General features: G+C 44.9%; 1 long non-coding RNA gene across 1 annotated transcript in view; it reads left to right on the forward strand.

Moving 5' to 3' along the window:
- The window catches only part of LOC129031300 (uncharacterized), a 35,130-nt gene extending 11,266 nt beyond the window's left edge, over nucleotides 1-23,864 (forward strand). The window contains exons 2-3 of the long non-coding RNA XR_008501004.1: nucleotides 1,713-1,812; nucleotides 23,735-23,864. This is a non-coding gene — a long non-coding RNA (uncharacterized LOC129031300). The remainder of the gene's footprint in view (nucleotides 1-1,712; nucleotides 1,813-23,734) is intronic.
- The last annotated feature ends 759 nt before the right edge of the window (nucleotides 23,865-24,623 follow it).

The raw sequence follows: 24,623 nt of genomic DNA on the forward strand, positions 1-24,623 counted from the left end.
CACCATAAGACTTCAAAAGAACCTTGGTCTTCACAATCTTTTATCTTAACCTGAACATTTCCTTTCTGTGATCCCAGGTCTTTAGATAAACTCAACCAATTGTCAACCAGAAAATGTTTAAATTCACCTATAGTCTGGAAGCCCCTGCTTTGAGTTGTTCCGCCCTTCTGGATCAAACCAATGTATTTCTTTAATGTATTTGATTGATGTCTCATGCTGCCCTAAAATGTATAAAACCAAGCTGTGCCCTGACCACCTTGGGCACATGTTCTCAGGACCTCCTGAGGGCTGTGTCAGGGGCCATGGTCACTCATATTTGGCTCAGAATAAATCTCTTCAAATATTTTACAGAGTTTGACTCTTTTCATTGACAATGTGAAGGAGATATGTGGCAGTTTGCACAGAGCAGTCCTGGTGAACCAAGAGGCAAGAGGGCAATTTAAGACCTTCTTCAAAGGTACAGCAGACAGATCTTGCTGATGGGTTGGGGGTTGGGAGCAGTAGAGGAGGGAAAAGTCAAGGAGACTCCATGTTCTGACTTCAGCCACTGATCAGAAGGTGGTAGTTTCCCAGAGACGGAAAAGCCTAAAGTAATGTTAATGCGTAGGCTGCAGGTGAGAGGTCAAGAAATCAGCTTGAGATTTGGAAACACTGAATGCCTATAAGACACCCAATGCAGAGGTCAAGTGGGCCATTCACAATATGAGTCAGAAGCTCAGAAAAATGAAAACAACCACAGATCATCTAGGAGGAGGGCAGAGTAGAGGCAACAACTAGAAAGGGCAGTTTCCATCTTGGCTTCCTGTGCCTGGGATCTGCCCCAGCTGACCTTTCAAGGAAGTCTCTGGTGGTCACCTGCCTACCTTATCACAAAGCTCTCCAAAACTCATCAACCTTAATTTCAGGTTCAGGTTCAGGTTCACCCAAGAAGAAAAACAGTAGGTTTTTGTCTTATATCCTTTTGCAATCACTTACCCTTCTCCAAATCTGGGCCCCAAGCAATCATGAGTTTACTTTTTGTTGTGATAGCTTAGCTTTGCCTGTTCTCCTCCTTGGTTCTTTGAATGTGCCTATAATAATCTCCAACAGGTTTCTCTGATATTATGACAAGTTCTAGACACATCCTGCATTTTCCTTGACTGCAGAATCTGTATTAATTCTTCTCAAGAGCCCTGGTTCCTTTTTGTGGGAAATTATATGTAGAGACCACAATCCGGGTTCAAAGGGTGCTAATTAATAGTGATTCATTGTTACTAGGCCTTTTATAAAGCTAGGAAATTTCTGACTGGGCATGTTGGCTCACGCCTGTAATCCCAGCACTTTGGGAGGCTGAGACAGGCAGATCACCCGAGGTCAGGAGTTTGAGACCAGCCTTGCCAACATGGTGAAACCCTGTCTCTACTAAAAATACAAAAATTAGCTGGATGTGGTGGTGCACGCCTGTAATCTCAGCTACTTGGGAGGCTGAGGCAGGATAATCGCTTGAACCTGGGAGGCAGAGGTTGCAGTGAGCTGAGATCACACTACTGCCCTTCAGCCTGGGCAATAGAGTGAGACTCTGTCTCAAAAGAAAAAAAAAAGTCTAGGGAATTTCTAAAAATTAAGATAAAACACTTCTTAATTCACACTGCTAGCTTCTAATCCAGATTCTGGATATAGGCTTTTTACTAAAATTGATTAACCTTACTTCTATTCTTTTTTCTCCCATACAGAAAATTCTGGTTCTCAATGACACCAGCATCATTACTGATTTGCTTTCTACTCACACACAAATAGCCTCCAAATAAGAATGCCAACACTATCACCAAAAAGGTAATTGCTGAAAACTGTTTAAGATCTTTAGCAGGTTTTTGGTGGGAAGGGCTTGGGGGTTTGGGAGGTTGGTTTGGCTTTTTTTTGTTTGTTTGGTTGGTTGTTTTTTTTTGGTCCTGACATTATATCCCACTTGGAATGTATACTGTAATTACCATATTTGGAAATCACTTTAAATAGTTTCTCTTTGTGTGGTATGACATCAAATGCATACATCATGAAATTTGCTCTATTTTGCCTTCTATTTTTATGAATGGTTTTAATGGTGGTTTTGTTTTGCAACTATGTAAAAATATTTACATGTCCCAAATCAAATTCCAAAACAAGACATATTCAAAGAATTTTAGCTTCTCTACCTGCTGTCCCTTTCCTCTAGTCAAATTCCAAAACAAGACATATTCAAAGAATTTAGCTTCTCTACCTGCTATCCCTTTCCTCTGAGATAGCGTTTTTTTAAGATTTATACCAGCACTGTTTTTACACATGCACATGTGCACACACACACACATACACATATTCCTTGTATTAGTTCATTTTCCTACTGCTATAAAGAAATACCAAAGACTGGGTCATTTATAAAGGAAAACAGGTTTAACAGACTCAGTTCCACATGGCTGGGGAAGCCTCACAATCATGGCAGAAGGTGAAGGAGAAGCAAAGACACGTGTTACATGATGGCCATCAAGAGAGAAGTGCAGCATGAAATGGGGGAAAGCCCCTTATAAAACCATCAGATTTTGTGAGAACTCACTCACTATCACAAGAACAGTTTGGAGGTAACAACTCCCATGATTCAATTACCTCCCACCAGGTCCCTTTCACAACAAGATGAGATTTGAGTGGAAACACAGCCAAACAATATCATTCTGCCCCTGGCCGCTCCCAAATCTTATGTTCTTACAATTCAAAATGTAATCATGCCCTTCCAATAGTCCCCCAAAGTCTTAACTCACTCCAGCATTAACTCAAAAGTCCAAGTCAAAAGTCTCATCTGAGACAAAGCAAGTCCCTTCAACCTATGAACCTGTAAAATCAAAAGCAATTTAGTTACTTCCTAGATGCAATGGGGGTACAGGCATTGGGTAAATATACCCATTCCAAATGGGAAAAATTGGCCAAAACAAAGAGTCTGCAAGCCCCATGCAAGTCCAAAATCCAATAGTGCAGTCATTAAACCTTACAGTTCCAAAATGATCTCGTTTGACTCCATGTCTCACATCCAGGGCACACTGATGCAAAAGGTGGGCTCCCACAGCCTTTGGCAGCTCTGCCCCTGTGGCTTTACAGGGTACAGTCCCTCTCCTGGCTGCTTTCACAGACTGGCATTGAATGTCTGTGGCTTTTCCAGGTGCATGGTGCAATCTGTCAGTGGATCTACCATTCTGGGGTCTGGAGGACAGTGGCCCTCTTCTCACAGCTCCCCTAGGCAGTACCCCAGTGGGAACTCTTTGTGGGGGCTCCAACCCCACATTTCCCTTCTGCGCTGCCCCAGCAGAGGTTCTCCATGAGGGCCTTGCCTTTGCAGGAAACTTCTGCCTGGACAGCTAGGTGTTTCCATACACCCTCTGAAATCTAAGTGGAGGTTCCCAAACCTCAGTTCTTGACCTCTGTGACCCTAAAGGCTCAACACCACATAGAAGCTGCCAAGATTTGGGGCTTGTACCCTCTGAAGCCACAGCTGAAGTGTCTAGGATGCAGGACATCAAGTCCTGAGGCTTCACACAGCAGGGAGGCCCTGGATACAGCCCAGGAAACCATTTTTTCCTCCTAGGCCTCCAGGCCTGTGATGGAAGGGGCTGCTGCAAAGGTATCTGACATGCTCTGGAGACATTTTCCCCATTGTCTTGGTGATTAGCATTTGGCTCCTCACTACTTATGCAAACTTCTGCTGCCAGCTTGAATTTCTCCCCAGAAAATGAGTTTTTCTTTCCTAGTGCATCATCAGGCCGCAAATTTTTCAAACTCTTATGCTCTGCTTCCTCTTGAATGCTTTGCTGCTTAGAAATTTCTCCAACCAGATACCCTAAATTATTTCCCTTAAGTTCAAAGTTCCACAGATCTCTAGGGCAGGGCAAAATGCCATCAGTCTCCCTGCATAGCAACAGTGACCTTTGCTCTAGTTCCCAACAAGTTCCTCATCTCCATCTGAGATCACCTCAGCCTGGGTTTTATTGTTCATATCACTATGAGCATTTTGGTCAAAACCATTCAACAAGTCTCTAGGAAATTCCAAACTTTCCCACATCTTCCTGTCTTCTTCTGAACCCTCCAAACTGTTGCAACCTCTGCTTGTTACCCAGTTCCAAAGTCGCTTCCACATTTTCAGAAATCTTAATAGCAGTACTTCACTCTACCAGTACCAATTTACTGCATTGGTCCATTTTCATACTGCTTTGAAGAAATACCCAAGACTGGATAATTTATAATGTGTAAAGGAAAAGAGGTTTGTTTAATGGACTCACAATTCCATATGGCTAGGGAGGCATCACAATCATGGCAGAAGGCAAAGGAGGAGCAAAGCCACATCTTACCTGGAGGCAGGCAAGAGAGAAGTGCAGCATGAAGCAGAGGAAAAGCCCCTTATAAAACCATCAGAGCCTGTGAGAACTCACTATCACAAGAACAGTATGGTGGTAACTGCCCCCATGATTCAATTAACTCCTACTAGGTCCCTCCTATGACACATGGAGATTATGGGAACTACAGTTCACAGTGAGATTTGGGTGGGGACACAGCCAAGCCATATCATTCCTATTACCTTTCTGAGATATATGGAAGCATATTGTATGTAAACATATTGTTCTCTTTGTTCTCATCGCCTAATATGACTGCACTGTGGCCTCTGATCATCTTCCTTCCTTTTACACCCTAATGCTCCATTACATGGAAGCACCACTGTTATTCAACCAGTCATCCATCCATGAAAATTTGTCATTTGTAATCTTCCATTATTATAAATAGGGTTGCAATAAATAGCCTTGATCATTTGTCTTTTTGTATTTCTGCTAGCACCACTCATTTTTAGGGCACTTACTACGTTCCAGGCCTTAATAATATACTAGCAGGAAGACATAAATCCCTGCTGCTATGATCGAAATGTTTGTCTACCCCCACTCCTAAATGTGTATGTTGAAATCCTAACAACATGATAAAATGATGGTATTAGAAAGTGGGGCCTTTTGGAGGTGAGGAGGTCATAAAGGTGGATCCCTCATGACTGGAATTAGCATCCTTATAAAAGAGACCCCAGGGAGCCACCTCACCCTGTCTGCCGTATGAGAACACAGCCAGAAGGCATCATCTGTGAACCAGGAAGCAGGTGCTCACCAGATACAGAATCTGCCAGAACCTCGATCCTCCAGAACCGTGAGGACTAATTTTCTGTTGTTTATAAACACCTAGACTGTGGTATTTTGTCATAGCAGCCCAGATGGACTAAGACACCTGCCCTTAAGAAGTCGTCATTCTGTTGGGGTTGGGGGAAGAAGGACATTACAGAGAATCTGTTGGAATGTGGTAGGGGCTCTGAGGAAAAGTAAAGCTGGGTAAAGGGGATAGGAGTGATGGGATGGGGGTGGGCGTTCTAGCCTATTCAGATAAGTCCCCTCAGATAATAGGGCAGTTCAGCAGAAACCTGGAGGAAGTGAGGGAGTGAGCCACAAAGGCTCCAGGAAGAGGAATAGCAAATGCAAAGAGAAGCACACCTGAAATAGGAACAAATCACAGGCCAGTGCGACTGCAGCAAAGTGAGTGAGGGGATGTGGCAGGAGAGCAGATCAGAGGCATGGCTGTGGCCTGGATCATGAGGCTCATGGAAGGGTATGGTGCATTTCAGAAGGCCCAGGCACGGGTAAGGCAGGCAACTGTCTGGGAGCCCCAGCACCCACACCCAAGCACCCAAGCCCAGCACCACACTCCCAACCAGCTCCCCAGGACTTTGAAACTTGAAGCCCATTCCCGTCATCTGTGGCACTGGCCCTGCCTGCTCAGGCCTGGGTAGCAGAGTGCACAATACCTGGAATGTCTGGGCAGGCCACCATGGGACAGAGCACAGAGGACACCCATACAGCAGCTGAGAATGACCGCAGGCCCTCTGGACCTATTCCCCGGCTGCTCCCAAAGCTGTCTGCTCCTTCAGTGTCCAGCTATGCCATCTACCCTGGAAGATTCCCCCTTGGCTTGATGACCTGGTTGCAGCATTTACCTTGGCACACACCTTGTATTGTTTTAGGTGATTAAAAGTAATTCCCACCAACTGCACATGCCATAAGCCTGGGTAAGAAATGCCCCACCTGGTGCACTCCCAGGCCCCAAGCCCTATGCTAATTGGCTATTCAAGGCATTCTCTGGTACCCACCCACTCACTATGCCTCAGTTCTCACCTGTAGGTTAGCGAATATGTCATGGGACACCAGGTAAGCGTGACTGTGTTGAGGAGTTAAGATGAGGAGAAAAATTGAAGTCAGGATAGGCATACAGCGGGTTCTCCGACTTTTGAATCCTTTTGGCCCTGGTTTCCTCATTTAAAGGGATGAGGATAAAAGACCGGTTCCTGTACCATAGGATACATATGTGGGTTAAACGTTAACTGTCACACATGTAGTGGAGTGATGCCTAATATACACTATGTGCAGAAAATATGTTACACGATGACAGTGATTTTTATTATCATTACTGTACATGGTGTCTTAGTTCTTTTGGACTGCTATAGAAAAATATCATAAACTGGGTAGCTGATAAACAACAGAAATGTATTTTGGATAGCTCTGGAGGCTGGGAAGACCAAGATTAGGGCACCAGCAGGTTCCGTGTCTGGCAAGGGCCCATTTTCTGGTTCCAAGACAGCACCTCACTGTGTCCTCATGGGGTGGAAGTGCTGAGGGATCTCTCCAGGGCCTCTTTGAGAAGGGCACTAATCCCGTTTGTGAGGGCTCCAGTCCCATGACCTAATCACCTTCCAGAGGCCCCACCTCCTAATACCATCACCTGGGGGTTAGGTTTCAACGCTTCAAAAAGTCAAACTATACCAGTAACTAGAAGAATTTCATAAAATTCTGGAAAGTCTGTCACGTTCTGATACTGCTGCTTCTATCCTTCTGGGGGTCATGCGTAAAATGCCTCAGCCATTCTGAGAGCCAGTGAGGTGATCTGCAGAAGCAGAGAGGAAGAGCAGAGCTGGGCGCAGTTTCTCCTCCACTTTGGAAGAGAACGCTGATGGACAAGGGAGTGGTGGTGATGCTCTCAAGAGGTGTTGTGAGGGAAAGGGAGAGATGGAGTGCAGACAGAGGGTGAGGCAGTGCCAAAGGACAGATTTGAGGGTTCCTTTTAAAGACTAGATGTGCCAGCCAGGTGCGGTGGCTCATGCCTGTAATCCCAGCACTTTGGGAGGCTGAGGCAGGTGGATCACCTGAGGCGGCTGAGGAGTTCGAGACCATCCTGGCCAACATGGTGAAACCCCCTGTCTACTAAAAATACAAAAATTAGCCAGGTGTGGTCGTGTGTGCCTGTACTCCTAGCTACTGGGGAGGCTGAGGCATGAGAATCGCTTGAACCCAGGAGGCAGAGGTTGCAGTGAGTTGAGATCGCACCACTGCACTCCAGCCTGGGTGGCAGGGTGGGACTCTGTCTCAAAATAAAAATAAAACAAACAAACAAAAAAACACAAAAAACAAAAAACAAACAAAAAAAAGAAACCTAAACTAGATGTGTCTGTTAAGGCCACATTAACAAAAGCAAAACCTCTGCAGGTATTTCAAACAAAGAGAATGCAATGTGGGGCTCTTACTGCATAGGTGGCAGAGGAGGTGAGGAGCCAGCAGGGCAAGCTGAGTAAGCTGGGGTTGGCATGTCTGACAGTCACAGCCACTTTGCAGGAGGGAGGCTGGGCAGTGGTGATGTTTGGGGCCAGGAAGCTGGGGCTGGAGATGGAGTGTGGTGGGCTGCCTTTGGGAGCTGCTGCCAGAGACCCAGCAGTGAGCAGAGAGGTGATGCGGACCAGCACCCCCTTCTCCCGCTCATCCCTAATCTTCCTCTGGGGCCTACCATTGGCCAAACCTGCCCAGGAGCCTGGGGTGAGTGGGCCTGAGGAATAGAAGAGCCAGAATTGTGGATGGACAGCTCTGTGGGAGATTTGACATCCTGTGGGGTAGGATGAAGGAGGTGAGAATCAGAGCCATGAGGTGGGGGGACGGGGGTCAGAGACGTGGCTGGGGTGGGTCTGGCTGGAGGAGCAGGAAGCCTGTTCTAGCAGTTGGAGCAAAGCTGGCATTGACAGGGAGAAGGTGCTTCACCCTCAAGGGAGCTCAGAACAGGCCCTGGGAACACTGGCCTGGGGTCCTGGGTATGCTGGCAAGGGTCCTGCAGAGGTTTCCTCGCTACCACTCCCACAGGAGGGATACTGATATGGTTTGGCTGTGTCCCTACCCAAATCTCATCTTGAATTGTAGCTCCCATAATTCCCATGTGCTGTGAGAGGGACCCGGTGGGAGGTGATTGAATCATGGGGACAGTTTCCCCCATACTGGTCTCATGGTAGTGAATAAGTCTCATGAGATCTGATGGTTTTATAAGGGGAAACCCCTTTTGCTTGGCTCTCATTCTCTCTCTTGTCTGCTGCCATGTAAGACATGACTTTCACCTTCCACCGTGATTGAGGCCTCCCCAGCTGTGTGGAACTGTGAGTCCATTAAACCGCATTTTCTCTATAAATTATCCAGTCTCGCGTATGTCTTTATCAGCAGCATGAAAACAAACTAATAATACAGATGCTCAGCCACCTCATCTCCCGGAGGAGAAACTGAAGCCTGAGACACCAAGCTCACAGCCCCAAAAGTGGCCAAATCAGGATGGAATCCAGCTGCAGACGATTCCAACGATCAAGCCCCTTGGAGCCACACATCCTCATACACACACACCCTCCCACCTTCTCACTCACGTGCACTCACAGCCCCTGGCCCCCTGGCACACTCACACTCATACATGTTCACACCCCTCGCACACTCAGCACATCTCCTCTGTCACACTCATGCCACAGTCGCCCACCTACCCCGGGGGTCAGAGTGGCCCTTGGCACAGCCCGGCTGTGGGAAAGGGCCCAGTGCTCTAGGGCTCTCCTGGAGGAAGCTTTCATTGAAGACCAGACCTGGGGCGCGCGGCCATGTCCCCACTGTTTGTGAGGTTACTGCAGGGGTTTCCGATTTGCCCCTTTGCACAAGGACAGGCCCAGTGCCCAGCACATGGTACTTAGTAAACAGATGATGGAGGAATGAATGGGTAAAGCCAGGCGTGTCTGTGAGGGAGCCAAAGCCCCGAGGTAGAGGAGAAGGGAGGACAGACATGAACTTGCAGGGTGGGTGGTATGTGCAAAGAGGTGGTGGAATGTTTATTATCCTGAGACCTGGGGTGGAAAGTCCTTTGAGACAGACGCTGGTGTTTGTTCAGGATCCTCTCTACGTGGGTGGGTGGGGGCAGCTGTCCCCTGAGGGCTGCATGTGGGCAGGCACCCTGCTTCAGAGGAGGGAAAGCTGCCCCACCTGAGAGTGAGGCAGAGAAAGGAGGAACAGCAGGGAAGAGGAGGGGAAGTGGGGAGAGGGAGGGGAGGCAGGCAAGGGGCTGGGACCAGACAGGGAAGATGACTTCAGGGAACGAGCTCTCCAGGCACCTGACAGCATCAAGCTGTCTCTGTTCAGCTTCTGCACCATTGCCATGCAAGACCCTTCCAGAAAAGTCTTCTCCATTCATGAATGGACATCCTAACTGACCTCAGCTTGGGTGGTGCGAGGGGGATGGACAGTGAGAGAGATAAAGGAGGAGCTGAATTTCATGCTGGGACCACGATGCATAAACAGTCGTGTTTGCATCACTCCACAAAGGCAGACATATTCAGGGAGGGCGTTCTCAGTAGAGGAAGAATAATGGCAGCTCATAAAATATCATGGAAACTGACAGTAGTGTCTTCCAGGCAAATTTAATAAGCCTGTTCCTAAAATAAACTTAATTCAAAAGGAACACAGGCAGCAGAATGTGAATTATCTTTTAACTTTCTTATTATTTTTCTGGCGCTTCGTTCTTTTTACTCAAGATGCTCTAGTACTAGCTTGTTTTGCCTTTACAAGGAGCAAGGGACTCCAGACTGTCAGCATCTAGCTGAAAAACTGCTTCTGCTTGGGTAGTCCTCAGTCCTCCCAGAGTGTACACAGCACAGCAGGGAGTTTCAGTCGCTGCAGATGCCCAGGGCTTCAGCCCTGGAGATTCAGGATCAGTTTACCTGGGTTGGGAGAGCTGTACTTTTAAAAAGCTTCAAGGTCCTTCAAATGGGCACTCAGAACCAAGAACCATGCTGTTTGGTGCTGAAGCTAATGCCACTCCACCCAAAGCCTCAAAGGTTGCTTAGATACCCACACACTTCTGCTGAAACAAGCTTCCAGAAAGGAATGCACAGACAAATGTCGTTAACAAGGCAGGCCAAATGTTTTGAGTTCAGAAGTATTTTTTTTTTTGAGACAGAGTCTTGCTCTGTCGCCCAGGCTGGAGTGCAATGGCACGATCTCAGCTCACTGCAACCTCCGCCTCCCAGGTTCAAGCAATTCTCTTGCCTCAGCCTCCTGAGTAGCTGGGATTACAGGCACGCACCACCATGCCTGGCTACATTTTGCATTTTTAATAGAGACAGGGTTTCACCATGTTGGTCAGGCTGGTCTCAAACTCCTGACCTTGTGATCCACCCACCTCGGCCTCAAAGTGCTGGGATTACAGGCGTGAGCCATCACACCCAGCCAGAGTTCAGAAGTATTTTAACCCAGTAATTGAATTTTCTTTTTACAAATGTAATGATCTTTAAGGTAGATGGTGTGGTAGCAGGGAGTACTGGGAGGTTTGGCTTAATAATATGGAATATCAAAATGAGGGTAGAAACTAAATAAGGGTGTGTTTATGCTTACATTAATTATTCGTAAGTGTATCTATATAGTTTTAAATAACTCAAGTTGTTTTCCTTTTCTTGTTCAAATACCACGAAATCCAAAAGCTATGAATTCTCTGAAATATGAACTGATGCTTAGAATGTTACACCTTCCCTTCCCCTTCCAAAGTGTCGTTACTACTTTGATAGAAGCTGTAGGCATAGGCTTCATAAGTATAATCATATCACTTTTATTCATAGCCAAGAAAAATTGATCTTCTTATTGAGAGTATATGCCACTAAGAATCCAGCTTCTGCAGAGGGAGCAGGGGGAAGGTTTTCTGCTTAGCCCCAAATTGCTTTGGCTGTGACTGGATTTCAGTGTGAAAAATTGGGGCAGCCTGTTCAGGGTGAGATAGGAGGAAGGGAACGTGGAGCCACTAGTTGCTGAGCAGCCATGAGACAGTCAGCACACATGCCATGCCTCATTTTCCCATCTACAACCAGGGCTGATTGCAGTATGTGGCATCCAAATGCTGACCATTCTACAGCTTCCACCCTGGGGTCTCAACAACACTGGGGACCTGAGAACAACATAGAGGTGAGCCTGGTACAAAGCTTCAGCCACACACCTACTCATCTATGCTGTCATACTCACTTGGCCCTAGCCAGAACCACAGATGACATCATCCCTGGTAAATTAGCATTATTTCCACCATTTCTCGCCTCTGACTGCCCTCTTGCCTTCTCTTCTAGGAAGTTACGTATCTGAAAGTGGTAATTAATGCAAGTGAGAGATCTGGTCACTTAAATGTGTGTGGCACCTCTCCCCTCTTCTCTTCCTCCGGCTCTAGCTATGTGAGATGTGCCTGCTTCCCCTTTGCCTTGCACCATAATTGTAAGTTTCCTGAGGCCTCAGTAGAAGACACTATGCTTCCCGTACAGCCTGCAGAACCATGAGCCAATTAAACTTCTTTTCTTTATAAATTACCCAGTCTATTTCTTTTTTTTTTTTTGTGAGACGGAGTCTTGCTCTGTCCCCCAGGCTGGAGTGCAGTGGTGCCATCTCGGCTCACTGCAAGCTCTGCCTCCTGGGTTCACGCCATTCTCCTGTCTCAGCCTCCTGAGCAGCTGGGACTACAGGCGCCCACCACCATGCCTGGCTAATTTTTCGTATTTTTAGTAGAGACGAAGTTTCACCGTGTTAGCCAGGATCAGTCTCAGATATTTCTTTATAGCATGCAAGAATGGACTAATATACATGCTTACTTTCAAAAACTTAAATATATAAAAAGTATAAGAAAAAAATTAAAAGGATGGATACTCCCAAAGTAAGAAGATCATCTTTCTTTACATGTTGATGCACTTTCTTGCAGCCTTTGGTCTAAACAGGCCTCTCAAACATCCCTGGGTCCTCCTTGTACATGGGTGCTCAGGAGGTACCAGCACTATTTCCCCAAATTCTCCTGGCTCATTTACTCTCACTCTCCCATTCTCCCCAGTTGATTTTGGGCATCCACAAGGGGCTCTCACACAGGGGAAGAAGTGACTTTCACACCAGTCATCTTGTGATTTCTAGGGCACAAGCAACACTCCTCAGCACCACGGCCACTGCCATCCAAGAGGACATCACCCCCCTTCACCAAAGAGCCCCTATAACAGCCCCAAACCTGCAAGGGCCAAGCAGAACTGTGCTTTCTTCAGGCCCTACTCAATCATGGCCCAAGTCTATACTTCTGGAGGAGAGGGAAAAAACGTCCCTTGTCCCAATTTATTTTGAATTTTGTCATCTGTCTTTGGAAAAATAGTCTCATAAATTTTACCTTGTACTCCTCCCTCCCCAGTTCCCCCTTCACAGGCCTTGCCAGTTCCTCAGGCCAGGAGACACATACTTGAGAGGTGGGGCGAGGGGGCGGGGGGGCAAGGATGCCACCAGCTCCACAGTCAATCTCTTTTCTTCTTTTTAAATATATTCTTAATTGACAAATAATAATTATATATATTTATAGGGTACAATGTAATATTTTGATTATATATACATTATGGAATGAATTAATCAAGCTAATTAACATATCACTTCACATACTTATTTTGTTGTTGTGAAACATTTAAAATCTGTTCTTGGCTGGGCACAGTGGCTCATGCCTGTAATTCCAGCACTTCGGGAGGCCAAGGCGGGAGGATCACTTAAACCCAGGAATTCAAGACCAGCCTGGGCAACACAGTGAAACCCCACCTCTACAAAAGAATACAAAAATTAGCCAGGTGTGGTGGTGTGCACTTGTAGTCCCAACTACTCAGGAGGCTGAGGTGAGAGGATTGCTTGAGCCCAGGAGGTTGAAGGTGCAGTGAGCTGAGATCACACCACTGCATTCCAGCCTGGGTAACAGAGTGAGACCCTGTCTTCAAAAAAAAAAAAAAAAAATCTTTTAACAATTTTGAAATGTACATTACATTATTAACTGTAGTCACCATGCTATGCAATGGATCTCAAAAGCTTATCTCTTGCTGAAACTTTGTGCCCTTTGACCAGCATCTCCATACCCACCCACGCCCAGCCCCTGGTGACCACCATTCTACTCTCTACCTCTGTGAGTTTGGCTTTTTCAGATTCCACATATTAAGTGAGATCATGCAGTATTTGTCTTTCTGTGCCTGGCTTATATCACTTAACATAATGTCCTCCCGGTTCATCCATGTTGTCACAAATGACACCATTTGTGAATAGTATTCCATGATGTATATATACCACATTTAGTGGTACCTCAAGATACATTTAGTTTGTTTTCATATCTCAGCTATTGTGAATGATACTGCAATGAACATAAGAGTGCAGATATCTCTTCAACATATTGATTTCACTGTCTTTGGATGCATACCCAGTAGTGGGACTGGACAGCCAATCTTGATGTAGTCTTAGAACCAGGCTGTGCATGTGAATGTGTGTGTATATGTTTATATGTGTGCACGCATGTGCCTGTATGTTTGTTCACATTACATAATTGTAAGCTTTCCATCAGCACAATTTTATATTATTTTTGCTTCATGTCATTTAAGAATATACTATGAGTATCTTTACATGTTAAATTTTGGGAAACCTCTTACATTTGCTGCACATATATGATTTGCTTCTCCTTACTGGGCATTTGAGTACCTTGCATATTTTCCCATTTTAAATGATCTTGCAGGGAATGTCTTTTTGATATCAACCTTTGTTATTTGCCTTGGAGTGAAATTACTCGGTCAGATGGCATTTACATTTTAAGCCCTAACTCTGCTTATAGAATAAAAGGCATGAGCACAATAGAGAATTTCCAAAAGCAAAGCAAGTGCAGTTGTCCTCTGGGGGCTGGGGACAGTCACTCTGGAACCACAGCAGGTGGGTGGCTGTCTGCTACACTTATCCATCTAGGTGCATATATATATATCTTAGACATATTTTTGTTAGAAACAGCCCCACAGCTTTAGCCTGCAGCTCCCACCTCTTCCCCCGAGACATTTCTCTTAAGAGTGATGGGAATACATTCTATGAAGCTGCTGTTAGGCGAGACAGCTCCCAGTAATACCAGCCATCAAGTGATTCCGAAAGGAGCCATGAGGGGCTGTATGGGTGAATGCTTGGCATTGCAACAGTGCACAGCAGACCACCAGTCTATTATCCACCGAATCTTGAGATTCAGCCGAGGATGCATTCAGTCGCTAAAACTGTCACGGCAGCCACTCGCTGCTAGCTCTCAGGCAAGAAAATGTGTATTCCTTCAGAAATTCAGGGAAAGCCATTGTCTCTATAAAACAGAAAGTCCAAAGCAATTGCGCAGCTGCATGATGTTCAGCACATTACATGGATTCTTCTCGCATCTGCCTCTTCCTTAAGTTGTGTAAAAATGATTATGCAATTCTAAATTTGGAAACTTACCTTATTGTATGCACCAGGGACTCAACAGAAATTTTTATATCATATTCAAGAATATCAAGTGGTACCAGGACACTGATTTGGCTAGCATAAATGTTACAATTGCTAAATACATGGAGTCAGACTACCAAAGGATTCATTTGTTTCAATCAATAAATATTCATTGAACACTGAGTCTCTGTGAGACCCTGTGCCAGAACCAGGGAAATGCAGCAGAGCAAGACCAGCCTGGTTCTGCCCCAGGCATTAAGCTTCCCACCACGTACACTGGGGCACTTCATCAACAGCTGGGTTATGGCTCGCCTTGGTCATGAGCATAAAGACCATTGCTACTAATCTTTATAGTAAAGCCCTGCAGAGATGGGAGTGAGAGCCCGTCTCTTTGACGTTCCAACGCACATCTCTACATTCCCCTGACAGTGAGCTTTCAATTTGCCCTTGTGCTGTCCTGTCTCATGTTTCCCTTTGATCTAGAATGCCGAACTGCACCTCTTCTATTGGCATACATCATACAGCCAATCCTTCCACACCTCGCCTGCCTATAACGCTTTTAATGGGGAGTCTTGCCCAAGGCTCCAAGCAGAAACAGCCACGCTCTCCTTTATTGTGCATTGTGCATGCCTCTGTGATGGTGTTACTATGCCAGGACCTCTAGGCCATAATTTTACACGTATTAATCTATTAATAGCTCCTTCTCCAGATGTGAGCTAATTGGGGACTGGGACATATAGTACTTATGGGTTGAATGAATGAATGAATAAGTGAATGCAAAGCTGATGCATACAGATTTTAGCCACAAAGAAAAATTTCCCCAGCCATTATTAATAGAATATGAGCTTGGAGTTCTTTTTCCAGCCTTAAGAACAGCAGGGCTGGGCGTGGTGGCTCACGCCTGTAATCCCAGCACTTTGGGAAGTCGAGGTGGGAGGATCACATGAGGCCAGGAGTTCGAGATCAGCCTGGCCAACATAGTGAAACCCTATCTCTACTAAAAATACAAAAATTATCTGGATGTGGTGGCAGGTGCCTGTAATCCCAGCTACTTGGGAGGCTGAGGCGGAGAATTGTTTGAACCTGGGAGGTGGAGGTTGCAGTGAGCTGAGATCGCGCCATTGCACTCCAGCCTGGGTGACAGAGTGAGACTCCACCTCAATTAAAAAAAAAAAAAAAAAAAGAACAGCAGGATTGGGATGTAGGATGGCTGGAGGCAGAGGTATAACCTACGTCCATGAAGCTAAGAATGACCACTGGCTTGTAAAGAGCTTAGATACATAACCCTGGACTCACTGCCCCTTGACTATTGACAGATATGACCCAGAAAAGTAGTGCCACAAAGCACGAGACAGAAAATCAACCACTGTCCCAAGTCTATAAAAATAGACTCATTCAATGTAACCCTGGGAGACTTGGTTGAACTTCACCAAAACCCGAGTTCCACAGCCTGTGGCAGGTGGAAGCCCTCACCATGATGCCTGGGTCTCCATAGCCTCCCTCCTCTCCCTTCTGTGCTCCCGCCACATCGTGGGCTGTCACTAGTGGATGCTGAGACACAGAACTCTCCCCTTCAGTAGGGTCCACAGGAAATCCACTCACATCAAGAGTTTTGTGATTTTTGTTAAACTTGCACTGAATATTTTGTCAAAGAAAATAGTCATATCACTCACCACACAAATACACTCACACCAGCTTGCCTGTGTTGACACTGCTTCCTTCTATTTTCTGACTCCTTTCCTTCTAGTACAGCCAAAATATTCCCCACTTGATTCTGGCCCTATAGTTTAGTCCATACCCAGTTCCTTTAAGAAATTAGCTTCTACCTCCACTCACCGTACCAATGAAATCCCTCTGAACAAATACAGGGCCCTCTCATTAAGGACTTCTGGTGATTTTGACATTCTCTCTCCCACTTCATCAAGCAGTTGTTAGAATTTACTGTTTGCCTCCCCCAACCTCCCAATCCACAGGACTCTTCTTTAGATATTAGCATAAATCAGCATGATTTTGGGGAAACAAATTGTATTTCCATGTTTACATGGTCACTGCTTTCTGAGCAAAATGTGCTGGCAACCTGGGTTAAAGGATGTTTGAATGGCAACAAACCTTGAAAGTTAAAGATAGTAACTTCTGGAGAGATTGGCAGCAGCATCTCCCCTAGCGACGGGTGTTTATATTCCAATGGTTGATGGACCTAGAGACCTTCTTGTTCTCTCTCCAGAGAGCCTTTGTTTACATTTCAGAGCAAAAACTCTTTCTCTTTCTCTACCTGGGGTGAGAAGAGGAGGACCAGCTATGTCAGTAGCTTTCAGCAGCTTTTACGTAAGCTCCAGAATTTATACTCCTCTCCAGTGGCCCAAATTCCTACATCTGGATCTCGGTTTGTCACTCTGAGGGAGATGGATGCATGGGGAATGGCGCAATGATGGCTATGTGAGCAATTAAAAATCTATCTCTGATCTAGAAACCTGACGTTTCCCAACAGAACAAACAAGCAAATAGTGAAGTTATACAAGTAAAAGTTATAAAATGGATCTCTCAACATGAACTTTGTTATTTCTTAGATAAATAGATTGGAACGAAGTAGAGGACTGTGAAAAGAAAAAAGCAGGGAAGAAATGATTAACATCTCTGTGAATATATTTCATGGTGATGTGTCATGTATTTCATCAAACCTAACATAGCAAAAATTATAAGATGCACTACTATTTTGTGCACCACTACAAAAGAAAGAAAAAGGCTGCCAATTAAACTATAATGCAATGATTTCTAGTACCTTAGAACTTTTATTTTATTGAAAGAATTATTTTAGATTAAAATATAGATAAATCTGTCATATAAGTGACATAATTTAGTCAAGGTATTCCTAAAGCTTTTTCACATTTAAAGTCTGAAACTTGTGGATTTCTTTTCAAATTTCAGGTGAACATTAGTGTCATTGATGTTCATGTTGCTGACACAGCATTTTTTTAATGCTGGAAGTGATTACAATTGCACCTCACAAATTAGTCCTCAATGTCAATAATATCCTAATTGTTGTTGGGCCAACAGAGACTGTAGGAAGCTGTCAACTGTAGTATGCATCCAAATTTCAAAGATATTGGAATGTGAAAAAATGTGTCTTTTGAATAATTAAAAATATGATATATGAGATAGACTTTTTGACTTTAAAAAGAAGGAAAGGGGAGAAGACACAAAAGTAGCAGTTGACTGAAGTTATTTTAATAAAAACGTAAGAAAAACATGTCTATTAATCACCATTAATGATCACAATAAACAATTTTTAAGGTGACTTGAGTCAATTTCTGAATTTCCCTTTCTTTCAAAATTCCCAGTAAATGATTTACAATGAAAAGACTCAGGTATATGAAAAATACATGGGCTGAAAAACAGGAACAGTACATATCTGTGAACCTAGAGACCTCTTGACTTTGAGGATGTCAGATGATCCTTGAGTTATGAGGGGGTTCATCCTGATAAACCCATCATAAGCTGAAAATATCCTAAGTCAAAAATACACTTAACGCACCTAACCTAACAACAAACACTATCACCTCACCCAGCCTCCCTTAAACGTGCTCAGGACGCTTACATTAGCCGACTGACGGTAGGGCAAAATCATCTCACACAAAGCCCATTTTACAATAAAGTATTGAATATTTTATGTAATTTCTTGAATACTGTACTGAAAGTGAAAAGTAGAATACTTGTATGGGCTTCTACCAAATGTGTAACACTTTCATATCACGGTAAAGTTGAAAAATCATTCGGCTAAACCCTCATTAAGTTGGGGACCGTCTGTATGGATAGAAGTGGGCTGGAGGTATCCCAGCCACTCTGATTCCACACATGTGAGAGTGCAGCACTCCTGGACAGTATTGGACAGAATGTACTCAAATCTGCAAAGACACAGCAGCAGGAGCTGAGCACGAGGGCAAGATGGTGTCTGATCAACAGGGATGACCTACTGACCACAGCAAGGGCTCCAGGGTCCTCACACCAAGCAGACTGGTGTTGGCTCCCAGGATCGCTGAGGCAGAAGTGGTGATGCTCCAGTGAATGGAGCCTGCACCCCACACAGGGAAAAGAAACTTCTCTGGGGAGCCCAGTTCTACCCTTCATGGCCTAGGACCTGACACACTGACTCTGTCTGATGCACTCACCAGTGGATCTCCAGAGCTCACTCAGAAACTGGCACACAGCAGGTACTTGGGGGTTGGCTGGATTCCTTTATTTTACACATATTTGAGAGCCCAGAAAGGAACAAACAGTGGTTGAATCACCGGGCATATGGGAATAAACCAATGTCAGAGTCTCCAAGGAGGTTTACATTCTAATAGAGGCCATAAAGAGATCAATATATCCCAGGTCAGGAGGAGATGAGCCCAGAAAGGACAGGAAAGCAGGTAAGGGAGGTAGGGCTTGGGGGATAGGGGAGCGTGGCTGCCGCTGAAGTAAAATGGTTGGGAATGAGGCTCACAGAAGTTGCTGGGGCAGCAGAGAAATGAATAAAACAATGGAATGAGTCCCATGGACACCTGCGGGAACAGCATTGCAGAAAGAGGGAAGAGCAAGCCAAGGCTCTGAAAAAATTAGCAAATGGATGCAACAGTGAATTTACGGGACTAACCTCCCTATCCATCCAAACCCAAGCTTCCCGACTTCTATTTCACCTGAGACTAAAGATTTGCCCACATCATCTCTGAAAGAAATGTCCTCAAGTTCCCATTCTGAGCAAACACCACCCTCCCTGGCTAAGAATGATGGGCAAGTGGGGCAGGTGGAGGGTGAGGTTGAAGTACAAAAAATGTATAGAAAGGTGAAGGGTATATAAAAAGATGAAGGAGTTCAAGAGAAGAGCACAATTATGGTGAATTAGAACCAATGTCCCCTAAGAAGTGGACTTGCTCCAAGGAGCAGGAGAGAATTATTTCCAAAGTGTTTTTTTCATACACAGTTTTACTTTCAACATGATGAGAGAGACAAGGCAGTTCTAGAGAGAGAACATCATCCTGAGGTCAGCGAAAATTACTTTCGGTAGAAAAGCTATTACCAAATTTTAAAACATAATAAAAGAGTTTAATAAGGTGCCTAGTTACAAAATAAATCTATAAAAATCAATAGCTTTGTTTTACACCAATAATAACCTGACACAAAATGTAATGGGAGGAAAGTTCCATGCACCATCATGATGATAAATATGAAATACACAGGACAATCTTCATGAGGTATGTCAACGTCCTAGATGAACACTTCAAAATTTACTTACAGAGAGAAAACATCATGTTCATTAAAGGGAACAATTGATGTTGTGGTTTTCATTTTCTCTGTTGTAATTTTCATTACCTTTGTATTAATTTGCTCTGATGTCTGTATTCCCCACTATGCTGTAAACTTAATGATGGCAAAGACTCAGTTCCATTCTTTGCTGGGTACATATCCAAGTACGTAGCCAAGTCTTGGGATGCAGGAGGTGCTCAATAAATATTACTTGGATTAATGAGTGAAGATGGAGATGATCACAAAACTAAATTGTCTTAAAGTGACCTCCAGAAAAATCCAAGATTCTGCCCTGAATCAAAAGAATGGTTCCAAATCACGGTAATTCTTGGACAATCATGAATTTAATTCTGCCAACATAACATTCCTGGAGCCTCAGCAAAGAGTGTACATCCCAACACATTTAGGCATAGTAAAAGTGAAAAAGATGCTTCCAAGAAAATTACCATCTTGGTAATTTTCCCAGCAGTCCTGGGGGTCAGTGAGGCTCCTTGAAATGTTCCAGAGACTTCTGGGAGAGCGGTAATTCCTGCAGAACTTCCAACATTTATTACATTGACAATATCATGGAAGGAAACGCTTGTTTGGAACCAAACCTAACCTGATAGCTGCAGCCCTTTGGCCTTCTTAGAGGTGGAAATCAGACAGCATAATCCACATAGAGGTGAAACTCAGTTTCCATTCCACCCCTTCTTCTTGACACTGGGAAGGAAAGGAGAAGGAGCTACTCTTGAAATGGATACCCCATGGTTTAGTAGAAGACACTGATGACTTTTCAGTCTGCAAGAAGAGGTCTAGAACCCAGTATTGGGGGCAAAAAAACAGAGACCACATAATCCTTCCGCATATGGAAAGGATTTGCTTTGAGGAAGGAGATGCCATGAGCAGAACGGGAAGTCAGAGAGCAAACAAAATGGCAGCAGGACCCTGGAGCCCATGCTGGTGAGAATTGTCAAGGGATTGTTGGAACAAGAAGTCCCAGTGCTCCCTTAAGTCCAGGTCTGTAAACAGATAGTTATATGAATCGAGGAAAAGGAGCCAAGTTCCACATGTAGATTGGTACAAAGACTAGGAATTGGCTGTGGGAGGGAAGAGCTCAGTGAGGCTTTGAGTTCTGCCAGAAGTCAAACTCGGCTTGCAACAATCACAGGGAGATTGGCAGGAGGTAGGGAGGGCCGAGGGGGCAGGTGGATTACTTGGTGAAACTTGCAAGGAAGAGCCAAGAAGGCTCGTCTGAGCCAAGGCCATCCTAGCAGCAAGTCCCTGTTAGCCACACAGAAGGGGACAGCCTTGCTATTCCTTGCAGGACAAATCACCCTTGGAGAGCTACAGCCTGAAACATTTACCACCTAGAGCTTCTCTGTAAGTTACCAGGAGACAAGTGAGAGTATACATACAGCAGATGAAGGCTGATGGAAAGAATTTGGGGTGTTTGGGCTAAAAAGAGAAGTCCATGGGGGAACAAAAAGGCCATCTTCAAAACATGGATGGACTGTACTTATTATTGTTATGATTCTGGAGGGCAAATTGGGGTTAAAAGATGGAAGCGTGAGGCCGGACGCAGTGGGTCACACCTGCAATCCTAGCACTTTGGGAGGCCAAGGCGGGCAGATCAACTTGAAGTTTGAGACCAGCCTAGCCAACATGATGAAACCCTGGCTCTACTAAAACTACAAAAATTAAAATTAGCAGTGGTGGACATCTGTAATCCCAGCTACTTGAGAGGCTGAGGCAGCATAATCACTTGAACCTGGGAGGTAGAGGTTGCAGTGAGCCAAGATTGCACCACTGCATTCCAGCCTGGGGGGCAGAGAAAGACTGCATCTCAAAAAACAAAACAAAACAAAACGTGGAAATAGCAGGAAGAAATAACTTGCCTCAATGCAAGGAAAATATTTCTGGCAATTCGAGAAGACTAAGTATGAGGGTGCCTTTCCGTGCACACCAGTTCCTCTCTCACGGGGTAAGGTGGGTCCACAGGGCAGAGGAGAAAAGAGCCCGGCTCCAGGGTTTGAGGAGGGATTTGGGGAATCACTGGGGCAAGAGGAGGTGCTTCCATGGGATCCCCTGATAGAAGTCCCAGCATGAACACCAGCCCCAGATGCCTCCGTGGGAAGTGGGAAGTGGAGCTTCTCACAGGCAGGACACAGCTCCTCACAGCAGCAGTGATCAAGTGCTTTGGGGAGCATTTCTAGGGTAAGAACAGACAGTCTTTAGCAAACTCGGGGACAGTCAGACAAGCGCCCCTACTGACTGTCAGGTGGGCTCTTCCCAAGGGAAGAGGTGGCCAGAGCATCTGCTTTCTGGAGTCATGTCACAGAATGGAGGAAACATGGGGTACTCCCCTATGCAGAACGGTTCTCCGAGCTCTCAGCCCTGTCTACGGGGCATTTGTGCTGAGAGCCCATAGGATTGGCTGGGAGGGCGTGGGAGCAAAAAGCCTGAGTGCACCACTAGAGAGTTGGGAAGAGACATATCGTGACTGGCTTGGGAAAGGTCTTCTCCCTTCCTGTGCAGCAAGGGCCCAGGGAAGTGGCATCTAAATCAGTGACTGTGTTGACGGCCATTACAATGAGAAGATTGGCATCGGCCACCATGATCAGAGGCTCAAGGCAGCCCCCATTGCTCACAGTGGCCCCCCAGGTGCTGGCTGACTACCCGGGCGCCACCGCAGTCAGCACAGGATCAGGAGCAGGAAGCCCGGAGTCTCCCATTTCAGAGAGCAGTTTTCATGGTCACGGGCAGCACCAGAGTGACCCAGCCTGGGCCTAAAGAAGAAATCGACTCTGGAGAGAGCGAGGGCTCCCAGATATCTCTGAGGACACCCTCTGGACGCTGTTGCTTTGGCCTTTTGGTGTTGCTAATGCCCTTGGCTTTATTTTTCCCATCCCCTGCAGTGTGTAGGTTAATACAGATTCCCTGCATTTCCCATAACCCCGCCCCAAAGGCTTGGTTACATAACTTTTGAGGTTCGTAAAGTGCTCCAAGCATTGTGCTTCAGGGTGAAACCAGCTCTCCAATGTTCCAAGGCAAGAAGCATTGACCAGCTAAATAGGATTTGGAAGTTCCAAAGAGCAGGCTGGGTAACACATTTAGAGCAGTCTTAGAGCAGTGCCATAGACAATTTTCTGGATCCTTGGATACAATAGCATAGGGAAAATGTGGTTTATGTGGCCAAGCATTGCTTAGATGGGTATAAAAAGAATATTGGCTTAAAATTGGCTGTTTTACACCAATAACAACCTGACACAATATGTAATGGGAGGAAAATTCCATATACCATCATAATGATAAATATGAAATACACAGGACAGTCTTCACGAGGTATGTTCACATGAAGAGAAATCTTCACATGAATCTTCACATGAAGAGGAATTCTATAGCAAAAATATCTCATCAACATGAGGCTGACTTGAGGCTCTTTTAACATGATTGAGTCAAAAGAGTCCAAAAGAAAAGAAATGAACAATGTAATTTGCTCTTATTGCTCCTACTATTATACTTAAAGTGACATGTTTATTTCTATTTTAATAAAAGATAGAAGCTAAAATTCTCTTAAGTGTGAAACAGCTGGGTTTAGAGCGGGTTTGATTAATTAGGCAAGTAAATGCCTCACAAAAACACCCTACCATTTGGCTGAAAGATAGTCTCTGCTCGGGAGAGGGCTGAGGCTGCAATAATGAAAAATACCATTTTGCTGAAAACAGAGCACGTCAGTGGAGAGCAGATTGAATCCCATAATCAAATTTGTCATTTTAAAGTAGGCTAGATTTCTCTCTTAGCACAGGCATTAATTGGACATAAGACAGCAATCGCACTGTGTTTTCAATCTATAGTAAAAATTATCTTTGCTTCCCCAAGGCTCGCAGCTTTGATAAGAAGGCAGGAGTTTTTGGAGAAAAGCGTAGTGTTCCTCTGTCTGTAGACCCTGAGACACTGATTCACAGCAAGACTCACCGTGACAAGGTTTGTATTCTTTTTTTTTTTTTTATTTTTTTTATTTTTTCTTTTTCTTTTATTATTATTATTATTATTATACTTTAGGTTTTATGGTACATGTGCGCAATGTGCAGGTAAGTTACATATGTATACATGTGCCATGCTGGTGCGCTGCACCCACCAACTCGTCATCTAGCATTAGGTATATCTCCCAATGCTATCCCTCCCCCCTTCCCCCACCCCACAACAGTCCCCAAAGTGTGATGTTCCCCTTCCTGTGTCCATGTGTTCTCATTGTTCAATTCCCACCTATGAGTGAGAATATGCGGTGTTTGGTTTTTTGTTCTTGCGATAGTTTACTGAGAATGATGATTTCCAATTTCATCCATGTCCCTACAAAGGACGTGAACTCCTCATTTTTTATGGCTGCATAGTATTCCATGGTGTATATGTGCCACATTTTCTTAATCCAGTCTATCATTGTTGGACATTTGGGTTGGTTCCAAGTCTTTGCTATTGTGAATAATGCCACAATAAACATACGTGTGCATGTGTCTTTATAGCAGCATGATTTATAGTCCTTTGGGTATATACCCAGTAATGGGATGGCTGGGTCGAATGGAATTTCTAGTTCTAGATCCCTGAGGAATCGCCACACTGACTTCCACAAGGGTTGAACTAGTTTACATTCCCACCAACAGTGTAAAAGTGTTCCTATTTCTCCACATCCTCTCCAGCACCTGTTGTTTCCTGACTTTTTAATGATTGCCATTCTAACTGGTGTGA

This window comes from Pongo pygmaeus, chromosome 11 (genome assembly GCF_028885625.2).
Source record: "Pongo pygmaeus isolate AG05252 chromosome 11, NHGRI_mPonPyg2-v2.0_pri, whole genome shotgun sequence".
In the NCBI taxonomy this organism is placed as follows: Eukaryota; Metazoa; Chordata; class Mammalia; order Primates; family Hominidae; genus Pongo; species Pongo pygmaeus.